Source organism: Tyto alba, unplaced genomic scaffold (assembly GCF_018691265.1).
Source record: "Tyto alba isolate M040663 unplaced genomic scaffold, T.alba_DEE_v4.0 Super-Scaffold_17, whole genome shotgun sequence".
Taxonomy (NCBI): Eukaryota; Metazoa; Chordata; class Aves; order Strigiformes; family Tytonidae; genus Tyto; species Tyto alba.
Window position 1 is genome coordinate 8,640,409 of NW_024881279.1, and position 13,576 is coordinate 8,653,984.

Here is a 13,576-nt window from a genome sequence, read left to right on the forward strand (position 1 = left end):
ACTGCCATCCTTCTCTTCTGTATCTCATTATGCTCAGGGACTCAACAAACTTGAAAAAGTCTCTCCAGGAAGCTCCTGACTAACTGTCCCCAAGGACCACATGTCACAGTTGACCTTGTGCTGGTCCCATTCTACCTTTTTTTTTTTTTTTTTTAAATCGTCGGTCAAAGACAGTCAGCGAATTATCAGTAAGAGGTGGGGAAAGATGAATGAGTGGTGGTCTCTGAAGCTGACTTCAGTGTGAATAAAGCAGAAAACATGTATGTGAAGAATTTGTGGCTAAAACCACAGAGATCTGCCTTGAATCTTCGTTGGGGTCGGAGTCTCTTTTGCCTTCTTTGGGCCATCTCCTGGTAAGTATGTCAGTGGATCATTATAAATCCTGTTAAATCTTCAGGAGTCTCTCCTGAAGAGGAGAAATCTATCTTCCAGTGTGACTCTCCTAAAGGAGAAGGTTTTGCGCTTCTGCAGTAGAGATGGAAATGAGTCAATAATGTGGGTGGGGGCAAGCACAGGATTTGATACTACATTATGGTCAATTTTTTTCAATCCAGTACTTGAAAAGCTGTCAAGAGAGGGAGAGGGACAGCTTTTGAGAGAAAAAGAGCTCTGTGTTAGATTATGTTTTGGTCTTATACGGCTAAATAAGAGCCAAAGAATTCAAATGTTAATAGATGTTTTTTACTTTTCATAAAGTTTGAAGCAACTCTGAAACATGCAACACTGGGTCTTTGGTTGTGAACCACCAGGGCAAAAGGATATTTAACTTTTAAGTTTAGGAGCTGTTCCTTGATGTAGACAGAGTACTAGGCTAATAACCCAGTTATACAGTCAGTGTTGTATTAGAAGTCCCAGGGCTGCTGGTATTGATCCCAGTATTGGCTTAAAGTAACTCACACCTCTGTTAGGAAAGAAAATGGTATATTTGCTTGAGGGACAAGGTGATCTGTGAGAGCAAAGAAATGGATGTTTCCTTAGAGCATCTAGGAGTGAAACATGGAATTTATCATCTGGTTTAGTATTTACTTGCTCTTTCCTCTCAAGTTGCTAATCCCAATCAGCCATGGGGAAAACTCTTAAGGCTATGGCATATCTCTGCTTATTTGATTGCCCAAGAGATTGGAAAATGGTCTAAACCAAGGTCAAGTCCATCCATAGGTAATGAGAGGATTAGCTTAGGTAAGGAGAGGATGAAAACTGGCTACAGTTGTGTACTGAAGCCACTGACTATGCTCTCAGGAGACAAGTTTGATTTACTGCCTGACTGTGGGATACTGGATCTCCCCGGGACTGTGCATGTTTTGCTTTCATTGTCACCAAAGACAGTGATGAAAACAAAACAAAAGTAGCATGACTGGTTTTTATAAAAATATATTTCCCATTTCAGTTGAAAAGGGAATCCCCCAGGCCTTTACATTTCTAAAATCATCCAGGTGCATCAGAGTATTTCCAAACCAATTTGTCATCATTTCAAGGACAGACTGCCTGTAGTAACAGGGAGGACAGTGCAGTGGTTGCTAACCCTTTGATGTACAGGTCTGTTTGACCCAGCACCAACCCACAGTTTCAGAAGGACTTTCACAGTTTCTTCAGCTTCAGTGAATTATACTGAGCTGGATTCTGCACTGGTATTTCAGTTGTACTTTTATTAATGTCGAATTGCACTGAAATGTCAGCTGGAAGAGCACATGAATATTGCTTTTATACCTAAGGACATTATTATGGTCAGTGATGCAGCTAACACACACATGTCCAGTCCAGCATGGATACAGTGACTGTCTTGCTCTATTGAACTGCTAAACTATTTTTGGTTCACATAAGTGCTTTGAAACTGCAATGATAAACAGACCAGAGATTTATACAGAGAGCTGAAACATTTACCTACCTCTGCCTTGATATTGCAGAATCTCTAGAGGTTTATGGTAAATTGATCTCATTTGTGACCCCTAAGAAAGAGGTAGATACATCCCAATTTAACGGCTGAGTGAAGTTCCTCTAATGTGTTTGCTTCTTTCTGGGAGTTTTCACAGCACAGGGTGTTAGCCAGCTAATCTAGGTGGTGAAGCAGGTCAATGGCAAGAGAGAGGCTCCCTCTGTAGTCCTGAGCATGAGAGTGGTGTTTCCAGAGAAAAACTCTGAGCTGAGAGGTGGCTCAGGTCTTTCAGATTAAACTTTCCACAAAGATCTCTTATGTGGCTGTGAGTTAGCAAGCCAAGCTTCATCTTCATAAAGAGAGGAAGGAAACTTGCCAAAAAGAAAGCAATATGAGCCAAGAAAATAAAAATGTTCTGGCATCAATCATGCTAGAAATCACATTGTGTGCCACTTATATCAAATATCTGGTTTAGGTTACAGAAGGTTATATCTGATTGGTTCAGCTGTATCACACAGCACAGAGTTCCAGTGGTTATTTTTGCTTAAACACTTAAAAAAGTGTTTTCTTTATGGGTCTTCTAAACAATTACTGTTTTAATTGTGCAGATTGTCCCAAACTGCTTTCTCAAATGTCAGTGAGAAAGCAGAAGTGCCAAATATGGTATTTTATGTTTGTGACCATGCCTGTGGTGTATCATCTCATTCATCTTTCTGATTGCTATTCAATAGCCATCAGCTTTTTAGCTTTTCTCCATGGAGAAAAATATATTATCTTTACAATCCTTTTTTCAAATTGTGTTCATTTTTCAACATTTCCTCTTGGGCTTATGACACAGATCTGATCACAGCACTCACCAAGGAAATGACTTGTGGTTTCTCTAGTGCACAGCTCACTGGTATTTTCTGTTTCCCAATATTTTGACTCTGGAGCAGATGTTTAACCACCACAGATGTTTTGAGCAGGTGCATCAGAGTGTTTGATCATGCTGAGCTGATTGAAATGACCTTTGTGTTCTCAGACTTTCTTTCCCTTACCAAATATTACAGTGAGTTTAGATTCTTTCAGGCAAACTATCCCAATCCTTGCCATTGCCTACAATAAATGTTGTCTGAAGCTGTGCTGACCAACTCTCTCATATTTGGTGGTCTTTCTGAAATGCCTCATGAGACCTTTCAAGTCCTGTTTAATTCTCTGTCCTCCTGTAGATTTTTCCATCTCATTATTCATTCTTTTGCTTCCAGAATCTAATAGATATCTGCAGACCTTGCACCAATCATAAGGTTTTTATAGTTCTCTTTACCTTGAAGGCTGACCATATGAAACCCAGGCAAATTCACTGTGGCTCTTTGTCTCCCTCAAGTGACTAGCACAAATACCAACCTCTGTGCAGTTACAACATCCTGTGAATTAAACTTTAAGGTCTGCTGTTCCCCTTGAAGAAGCTCATCTGTATTTTCTCTCTTATTTCTTTGGAAATATAAATATGCAGATTTTTAAAAACAAATTTTATTCGTTGCCTGGAAAAGTCAAGATGAGAGGATGATGGCCTCAGACTCTCCTCTGACATTACTGCTTGGGTAGATAAAAGGAATGAGATGACTGTTCCAGACCCAACATTTTCCAAGACACCACCACCTCTAACCCATCTTACTTCCTAGTGACTGAAAAAACCCCACACTTAAAATTCATGCCCAGTTCTGTCTCAATAGCTGCAGTGGTGAAAGCAGACCTTGCTGAACTGGGCTTGGGGGAAGTGAAGGTAGCTGTGCTGTTTCCAACCCATCCCTCTCTGTCCTCACAGGAATGTGTGGCACTGGGTGGTCTCCGTGGCCTGGTAATCTCTGCCCAGAGCTCATTACACATTATTACTAAAGTTGTGCTGAGAACATCAGAGCCAAGATTGCTTCTAGATACCTTAACTCAAGGCCAAGACATAGCAGAATTGTCCCTTGGTTCCTTTGTCATATATACCTGTCTTTTCACTGTATGCTTTAGATCTTTGTATGCAAAGACAGTTTTTCCAAAGTTGCCAAGTCAGGGCTGTGGCATGTGTATAAGCAACATGGGGGACACTTGAAAAAATTAATTCCCATTTGTCTGTCTCCATTCTCAGCAGCAGTGATTAGCCCAGCTCTGAATGACAGAGTGCAAAATAAAATGGAGACATCTCTGCCCTTGATGCATAATAAGTGAAAGACTAGTGGGAAATATCTATGAAAAACTTTCCTACATTTAGATTGGATGAGTGAGCACAGCTCTTTTCTGTCTTTCTCTTCACTCAGTTGCAGCAGCAGCCTAGAGCTGAGCCTTTGGTGTCTTTGCCCTTCTCTTTTCTATCTCCTTTTGCAACTCCTAGGATGAAAAAGTAATGTGGCTTTTCTAGCGTCCTAACCCCATTCTGTCATTCCTGCTGCACTCCTACGAAATGCACGTTATACTACAATAAAGCTGGTGTGCAGCCAGCATGGAAATGGTATTGGGAAAGCTGTAATGGAGGCAGCAATTTATGACTGTGGCCAGGTGGAGTTCTGAGGGATTGTACCTGAGCTAATATTACCTTGCTGAAAGCCACTGAATTCGGCTCTGTCATTTTGAGCAGGTAAATCTATTGGTGTTGTTCAAGTCTGGCTACCACAGTACTATCCCTTCTCTTTAAAAAAAAATGTTTACTTTTAACTGGAATGAATGACAATCACTTGTCTCACATTTTAAAAGAGCTAATGAGAAGCAAGTATCAAGAGAGGAAGTAGATGGTTGAAAAATAAAAATATTTTGTTACGGTTAATTCTTAAATATGTACAATTTTAGGTCATTAATACCTGGAATTAGCCCTAGTGGAGCTGCCCAGTCAAGAAGAAAGTTTGCGGCTGGGTGACCTTGGAGCTTATAACTACTCTGGCCAGAGAGGCAGGAGGACATATCTCCCACCATGGCATGAATGATTACCTCTTCCTTCCTCCATCTTCACTTTCCAGGGCTTGGTCTCAAGCAGTTCATCTGCTTGCTCACTCACCCCTGTGCCGCAGCTGATGTAGCTTGAATCCTAAGTCTGTTGAGTTATGGCTGCAGAGTTTTTGAGGGTGATGCTTTGGGAAGTTGCTGATTGCGTTCAGACTCCAGTTTTCCCTTCCTATCCCACCTGCTGTCCCTTGGGAAGTGGGTACATCCCTCAATGCAGGGTTGGCCTAAGCACAGATGGAGACAGTGCATGTCCTGAAGCAGAGTTGGGATCAGGCATGGGGATGTTCTCAACCTTGGCTCAAACTTCATGATCCTGATGTCCCTTTCTTTTCTCCTTTTTCTCTACCCTCATCAACTTTGCTGTGGCTGCACAGAGGAAACACAAAGGTAAAAAAGTCCACAGATTCAGGGGCTGGAAACATGGGAAGTTATGAGCTCCCTGTATTTCAACCACTCCAGTGCATTTGGGTTTATGTTCCCAGAACAGGTTGAGGGTTGTCTCTGTTCAATTTCCCCTTTCCTGCTCTGTCAACACCATGGATTACACCCTGAATTTCATCTCAGAGGGGAATTCACTCCAGTTCTTGATGCAGAATTACACAAGGAAAGACATTCAGAGAAGAACATGCAGCTAAAGAAGAAAAGTCTTCTCTTGATTATAGCTGTGGTTTGGGTAAAAATCAGAGTGAAGAAAATATGTCCTTTCCCACCTATTGCCACCTTCCCCCACCCCATTCAGAGCAGCACTGCTAAAAAGCTGGTATGCCCTGCATTCCTTTAATATTTTCATGTAAATAGTTTTATCATCCCTCTTAACCAAGGTATCCATCAGCTGCTAGAGGCATAATTTTCTGTTTATCTTCTTATAACCTGCTGCTCCAGTGGAGCTGCAAAATTAACATTGTACTCAGCAAAACGGTCTATGTAAAACAAGAGCAATTTATACAGAAATATCCATAATCCTTCACATTAGAATTTGGCTGTTAAAATTCTGGCACCTCTTGGAGGTCACTCTAACCTAGTTAAATTCTGTTAAGAAAAGCTGTTATTATGGCTCACAGCTTTTTTTTCTACAATATAGTCTCTTTTGGCTTGTGCGCTTCAGCACTCACCTTTACCTCCCCTAGCCTGCTGTCTTCCTCTCCTGATTTAAATTGCATTACTTTCTGTCATATATTATTGAAGACTGAGTTTAACTACCTGGACACCATGAAAAATACTCAATAGTGGGATTAATGTTCCTGCAGTATTTCCTTTTCTTGTTTCTTCTTTTCCCTCTTTGGGGTTTTAACCACAAATGAAGTACGTTGAGGGAGGTTGCTTGTAGAAAAGGTGCTGAGCTGGAACAGAACAGATGTGAATTCAGTTCCCTGCCGTGACATGGGTTTCCTGAGTGTCCTTGGATATATAATTTCATTTCTCTCTTCTCTCTCACCTCGTTCCCCCCCTTACTGCTTTGCACACAATATTTACTTTCACCATCTAGCATATCTCAATGTGGTTTTTCTCCCAGAACAAATCATATTAACCAATGTGTACACATTACTGTGAAGAGCAGGATTTCAGTCTTTGGGCCTCAAATTTGATAATACCACACAAATAAATACATTAAATACCTCTCCTTCCAGCTCATTCAGCATTACTATATGCTGTTTGAAACGAATGATGCTGAGGTTAAATTTAATCTCTCTTGCCTGAGGCTTTTAATGAAGTTAAACAGAGAAGATTTCATTCCAATATTAGTGTGGCAAGTCTATGACCTTAAATGAAGTCCTCTTGAATTTATCTAGGGGGTAAGCACACAACTGTGCAAGTATTTAGAGCCACTGACTTCCTGGTACTTCCTGTGCAATATTCCCTTTCATTTACTAAATAGTGAAACCTGGATCGCCAGCTGTCCTGCTTCCATAGCAGAGGTCTCATGAGCACTTCAGGGCGTGTGGCACGTCCTGACTTCTTACAGGACAAGTTCCAAGGTAACACTTGTAGACAAAATATGTCACTTTTCACTTCAAGACAGAGGAGAATTCCCTTAGCGGGCATGGGAAAACCTCTCCCTTGCAAAGGAGTATAATCGGATGTTTCTGGAACCCTGTCATGACCACATATTGGCTTTCAGGTCCAACGCACCATTACAAAGTAAAAAAATGCTTATGCTAGTGCAAGTGGGCAAACCAAGGGTTGATGCACAGTGACCGGTCAAAGAAACCTTGGGAAGTACTCCACAGGGACCTCCTGTCTTCTGGCAAGCAGATAAAACAAACCTTGTTTCTCCTTTCTCCTTCATAGGTGGCAACATGAAATTGCAAGAAGTTCACTCTCAAGATGTGCTTGGCAGAAGTCATAGTAGAGTCCACATTCCTCATAATGAAAATTACTAAATTAAGGCTGCAGATATCACCCTTGAATAAAAGTCAATCTCTTCTTACACACAAAGGAAAGCAATTACATTCAGAGGACCCCAGAGAGCTTGTTCCTCTATCACTGATATGAAGAAAGCCTGGGAAAGGTCAGTCTGGCAAACAGTAATATATTTATAATGCAATAATAAAAGGTGCTGGACCTTGGGAATGTTGCCCTTCTCATTTAGGGCCATTATCTGATAATGACAGGACTGTTTCCTCATGTGTTAGATTATGAAGCTACTACAGAATATAGAAACTTCTATACCTCAAAGTTTTGCATTGTCAGTGAAGAATATTTCACTGGCCCAGGACAGGGTGCTGTAGTTAGAATCTGATTCAGCAAGGACACACCTAACTTTCACCACACAGGTAGTTTTGGAGGTATCAGTGAAACGAATTGTATTACTGGAAGCTAGTCCATTGTTTAAACATCATGTAAAATAAAGCGGCAGAGGTTCACTTGCCGCCTTGGTATAACATACTGCAGATTATTCTAGGCAGCCCTCTGGCTTGTTGAGAAGTTTATAAGAACTCTGCAATTTCACTGCAGAAGGCTTTGTTATAGCTGTCTCTGACCATGTCCTTGGGATTTTGAGTGGGCTGGGGTCTCTTTAGTAACTTTATAAGATCAGAGAAAAAAGGGAAAAAGAGCTTTAAGAGTTTTCTTTATCCATTTTTCTCCCCCTTTAGCAAGAATCTCTGTATACCATTTCTGATGGATGTTTGTTCTTTAAAAGCCTCCAACAGAGAGATTCTTCCACGCCTCAGGCAATCTACTTCAGTCCCTTACTCCTCTCACCATTAGGAAGCTTTTCCTGATGTCTAACCCTCATATCTCTTGCTGCCACTTAAGCCCATTATTTCTTGTGCTAGCCATCCTGGTCATGACAAACAGATTATTTCTTTCCTCTTTCCAACAACCTTTATACAACTGATGGCTCTTATGCTCTCTCCATTGGTTTTCTCTGTCTGAACCACCAGCTTCCTCATTGCTCTCTTAAAGCTCATGGTCTTTGATCTTTGACAGTTCACATTTCTCTCCTCTGGAATTTCTGCAGTTGTTCCACTTCTTTTTTTTGAGGTCCAGTGCCCAAAACTGGAGGAAGCTGAGGTTTTACCAATACAGGCTGAGGGAGTGAAATCAATTCCCTTCAATTACAGCTCATGACATATTCTTATCCTCACCATATTCTTGTACAAATATGATTTTAACTAAGAGAAAAATTGGTGGAAAAATATTTCTGTGTGGCAAGACTTTCCTTTAGACTTATCTAATGTCTTTCAGATGATGCTATTTAGTTTTATTACAACTCAGGTTCTTTCTTCAAATCATTAAATCTCTAGGACAGCTAGTATTAATAAGGTGACTGTACTTACATTAGTCTTTGCTTTAAGTGTTGACATTTGAGCGAGTGCTCATAGCTGTTCCCAAGGAACAGTCTTACATTATGATTAACTAGGCTCACAGATCCTGATTTTGAAATTAGAGTGTTTGGAGGTGGATTTGTGGTATTTTTTTCCCCTAAGAGACAAGAAGATGGCTGATATTGGACATGTGCTTCTAGTCAAGCAAAGGGGAGGCAGCTGACCACTTTTCTTACCTTTTCCTATTGTAACTTTATTCTGGAGATCCTTTCATGTGCTTTGAAGGAAAGCCAGGCTAGCAGATGTATGTCTGCCCTGATACAGCATAGAGGACAACTTCTTCCCAGTACTAATAACACACTATTGACCAAACACAGAGAAAACAAAAGAAGCAATGGTAGTGTGATGAAGAAGCAATGCCTCAAGGACACTTGTGTTGGATCCCACTCTGATGACATATATGTGATAGAGGCATTCACAGAAAAGAGCAATCAAAGTCTAAATCCAGATAGTAGCTCTGGCGGCAGATGATCATATTACATACTGTCTTCTTGGCTCTGATGAGCATATGAGATAGAAACTTTTGTTATTAAGGGATAATAATGGATATGGCAAAACAAGGACAGGAATAAAACTTCTTTCCTCCAAAAAAGTCCTTGACTGTGGCCTCTTGACTTCAGAAAAAAATCTGTAAGGAACAGCTGATGTTGAGATGGAATGCTTTGAAAAGCTTTATTGTGTTTTGGGTTAAACCTTCCTCACTTCTTTCCCTTCCCATTGTGGCCATGTACAAGCTCTCCTCCATGTTTGTCTCTCTGTGTTCACTTCCCTGGGTAGGAACCTCAAAGACTCAGAGATTATCAAAGAACCTATAATGAAAACAGCTCAATTTTCTACAGCTTTTGTGTCTGGATTGAGCTTTTCTGTTAAATTATAAAAATGCACAACAGAGCTTTGCATTACTATCAAAGAAGAGAGACAGAATTTTTTTTCATATTTTGGGGTCTTTACATCTGGTTTCAACATAAGACACATTCCTAGCTCTAGAGGTCTTTAATAAAATCCAAACTGGATCTGTTGAGATCGAAGTTTCTCCTCCCATATTTCATTTTTTAGATGCAAGGGCTGCCTCTTATTGCACTGTGGGAATCCTATTAAAAAAGAGCCACCTGACAATGATGCTTCTTAAACTAGGCCATTAGTCTTCTGACAGAGCACCAGGGGATTAATAGTGAGCTAATGAAGTTATTTTCCCTTTGCCTTATTCAGGTTCTTCCCCTAAAAAACATAAATTGATCTAAGGAAATCAGAAAGGAGACACTATAAAATGTGTAAATGGAGACACTGTGGATGGGACAGCAAAACATCTGGAGGACTTTCAGACCTGCATCTAGTCAGATTCTCTTGGTTTGGTACAAATCTGCTAGTGTAACCCAGTAAAAAAAGCCCCATGGCTTGAGATACACTCAATGCAACCATAGCCATGACAAAAACAGGTCTGAGCCTTGGGAGAAATTCAGGCGCCTACACTTCTAATGCTACTATGAATTCCCAAGAGTGTCCGGGACATCCACACTGGGTTTTCTGGAGAACCAGCACTTTCAGAAGTCGAGTGGGAGAACCTTGATAATTTGAAGTGGTACTAAACACCTGTTCTTAGGAACCTGAATTGGTCGCATAAATGGCCCTTGGAGAGATCTAGAATCTCCAAGGCCAATACATCCTATCCAAAGATATCCATAGAAAGTAGAAATGTGAGGAATTTGAGAGGAAACTCTAACCCTTGTTCTTGGATTTGCCTATTATTGCAAGTTTTAAACTCAGTCCTCACATGGAATAGACTCAGCACTTAGGACCTGAGTTTGCTGATGAACTGTTGCAAATGGAAAGGATGGTACAAAACAGGGGTCATAACAGTGTTGTGGTAAGGAGAAAAACTGGGGCACTTTTGAAATCATCATCAAGGAAAATGGCAAGAAACATGGAAAAACCAAATTCACTTTTAATTGTACAGATGTAGTCACATAGTAAAATGAATGAAGAGGAAATATTTTTAACTCCCTCAGTATTCAGAATGTGTTTTCACCCTAATATGTTGTGATTCAGATTTGCTACAAGACCTCAGGCTACAATAGAAAATAATCTGTTTTGTTATGTTTTTCTCTCAAATTTTCTTGCTCATAGCTATAAACACCTGGAAATCCCCATAACATCAGCAAAGCACTATGCTGTCCTTATGCTCAAGAGAAGCTGGCTGAAGATTGTGTCGACTGGACCACAACAGCCCCAGCATGTTTAACTTCAAGACATGGTCAAATTCTTTGTCAGCTCCACTGCATACTGTGAACTGTAATATGTACTATCTGGCAGCTGTGCTTCTTGAAAGCATGCTACAAGGAAGCAACACCTCTGCCACATGTGCTCTAGGTGTTATGATCATGCTAATTAGTCCATGACCAATGCTCCCACCCTGCCCAGTCCCATAGATCTACTGTTGTTTCATACCCTGCCATTCAGAGTTGTGATAAAAGGCAGTAAAAACAGAGTCATTTTTCTCTTATCTCATTGAATTCTCTTACTTTGTGGGTTGTATTTCAATCCCAAATTTTATCTGGATTCAGCCTTGTGGGGGTTTCATTGAATCTACAGAAATAATGAAACACTGAAAAATACAGAGAGAGGCAGGAGGAAGATCAGCTTTACAGTTGCATTTGACCTAAAGGACTGAGCTAACATATTATTAGTGGTTTAGATTTTGGGTATCATAGAGTTCTCACATAGAATGTGCTTGTTGGCTCTTTTCCTCAGTGTACACAATGAGGATATATATTTATTTTAGAAAAACACTTAGCCAGAAGGAAGACAACATGTAGTGAAAGATAAATTATGCAGATAATGTTCTATTATGCACACAGAGTAAAAAGTACAAGGGACATGAATTTCCCCAGGGAGACACCTCTGAGAGGGGAGGCTGGGACAACACAAAAAATAAAATAAAGAAAAGGAGGAAGGAAAAAAATGAATTGAAAGTAGTCAGTTCTGGCAGATTTTGCTTGAAGGAGAAAGAAGACTGAATGAGCAAAAGACTGTACTGGGGGCAATTCTTTCCAAGGAAAGGACTTTGTATTGGCAGTATCAGTTATCAAGGTCACTACTCCAACTCCTGAGGACGGTATTTTGACTCTGCAGGTATTTATGGAGCTTGTAGTGAGTGACTAGAAAGTATGAAAAGAGTCAATGAGGAAAATAACTGTCAGCATCTCTTCTCTCCAGGCTTTCCCTTTGCTCTGAGGTGGGGAGTGCACTGGCTTTTTATAGTTCTGGTCTGTGCTATATGGCTGGTTGAGGTCTGGCAGGACCAATTCCTGTGGACTATGTGGCAAAGCAAGATCGGATAAAGCAGGCAAAACAGCCCCATGTCTTATCAGAGGTGGGCATGAAAGCACTGTTGAGGGTGGAGTAATAATTGTACTTGAACAGCAGAACATAGAGAGTCTCAAGTGGGCAGTAATGCTTCATTTAATCAGGAACAGCAAGAAGATGCTTCTCTAAAGTCTCTCTTGTTTCACTCTGAGAGCTGTACCTTGTAACAGCAGGTCTCAAAGCTGGCGTTTTTAAATCAGTCCCTGTTACATCTTGCACTGGTGCTCAGCTCCACTGCAACAGTTCTCCTGGTATGTCTGTGCTTCTCCTGCACAGTGCAGTGGGCTGAGTTGTGCTCAAGTGAAGAAACGGAGAGAATAAAATAGGTTGGGGTTTTTCCAACCCTTGAGATAGGCCCATAAGGTGGTAGGCTCCTCCTGTGAGTCACTGCACACAAGCTTTCCTCAGTGTGCTCAGCCTCAGACTCTCTGAGCAGGCTTTTGCAGTCCTTGAGATGGGGTACTGAAGGGATACAGTATTTTGCAGGTATGCTGCAACCGTTGACAGAAACGTAATTGCCTCTTCCCATGTGGCTGCCATCACAAGCTTCACTGCAGATAAAAAATGCGAAAACAGACCAAAGTGGTGGAACCCCTGTGGATCTACCTTCACATAAGTGTTTGACATGACCACTGTGCTATCTATTGGCCTCCTGCAAGCAGCCAATGTAAGAATCACTCCTATTCTCTGTGCTCACCATACTACAGACCCACACGAAGAAAACAAATTTATCAGTCTTTTGTGTTTGTGTTGACACCTGCATGTTCAGAGACTTTGTGTGTGTTTGTTTTCTTTATTCTCCTCAGTGCATAACTGGCCAGATTGCATTCATGTTTTCTCTCCCTTACAGCTTTCTACCAGACATTAGTCACAACTGGAGACTGGACTAATTTGCTGATGTTGTACAAGGAATTGTCTCTCCTGGACATCTGGCTGATGTGATCAGAACTCACAAATTGTGTTGGACCAAAAGTTTTTTCAGGCAAGTGATTGGGAATTTGGGCTCAGGTCATTGCTGTTTCTCTTTCCTTGTCATTTCTTCTGCCTCCCTTGCTACGTACATCTTTTTTCCTCTGTCTTTTGAGTTGCTGTCTCCTTGCCCTCTGTTCTAGGATGGCATGCCTTTCACAGCATCAGCACCACAGATTTGAGGGACATAGGAGAAGAGGTCCAGCATATTGCTTGTAGGTGATATGCTGTCATGCCTTGCTTTCCTTTTCTGCTACCTCCATTTCACAACAGCTACACCTTGGAGGACAAGAAAAGAAACAAATCCAAGTGGCTTGCTTTCTGCTCACCCACCCTTTCTGGTTAAAAATTGAGAGCGGTTGCATGTGGACTCTTGTTTTTCATAGCCAGTGGTGGTTCCACCATCTGTGAATTTGTCTAATCCCAATAGAAGTTATTGGCCTTGATTTAAAATTATTCCATACTCCCTTTGTAACAGCTGCTGGCAAAGCTACTGCTCTCCTGATGGATTTTGTTGGGTCTAAGTTTGATAGCTTACTTATGACAAAGGCCAGGAGTCTGTTAAAACAGAATCATC

The 13,576-nt window shown here is 41.0% G+C and overlaps 1 long non-coding RNA gene across 1 annotated transcript; it reads left to right on the forward strand.

Annotated features, from left to right (window-relative positions):
* The first annotated feature begins 294 nt into the window (after positions 1 to 294).
* LOC116964908 lies at positions 295 to 11,030 on the forward strand. The gene is made up of 4 exons (XR_004409025.1): positions 295 to 353; positions 5,212 to 5,224; positions 7,127 to 7,346; positions 10,792 to 11,030. It is a non-coding gene; the product is annotated as an uncharacterized LOC116964908 (long non-coding RNA).
* The last annotated feature ends 2,546 nt before the right edge of the window (positions 11,031 to 13,576 follow it).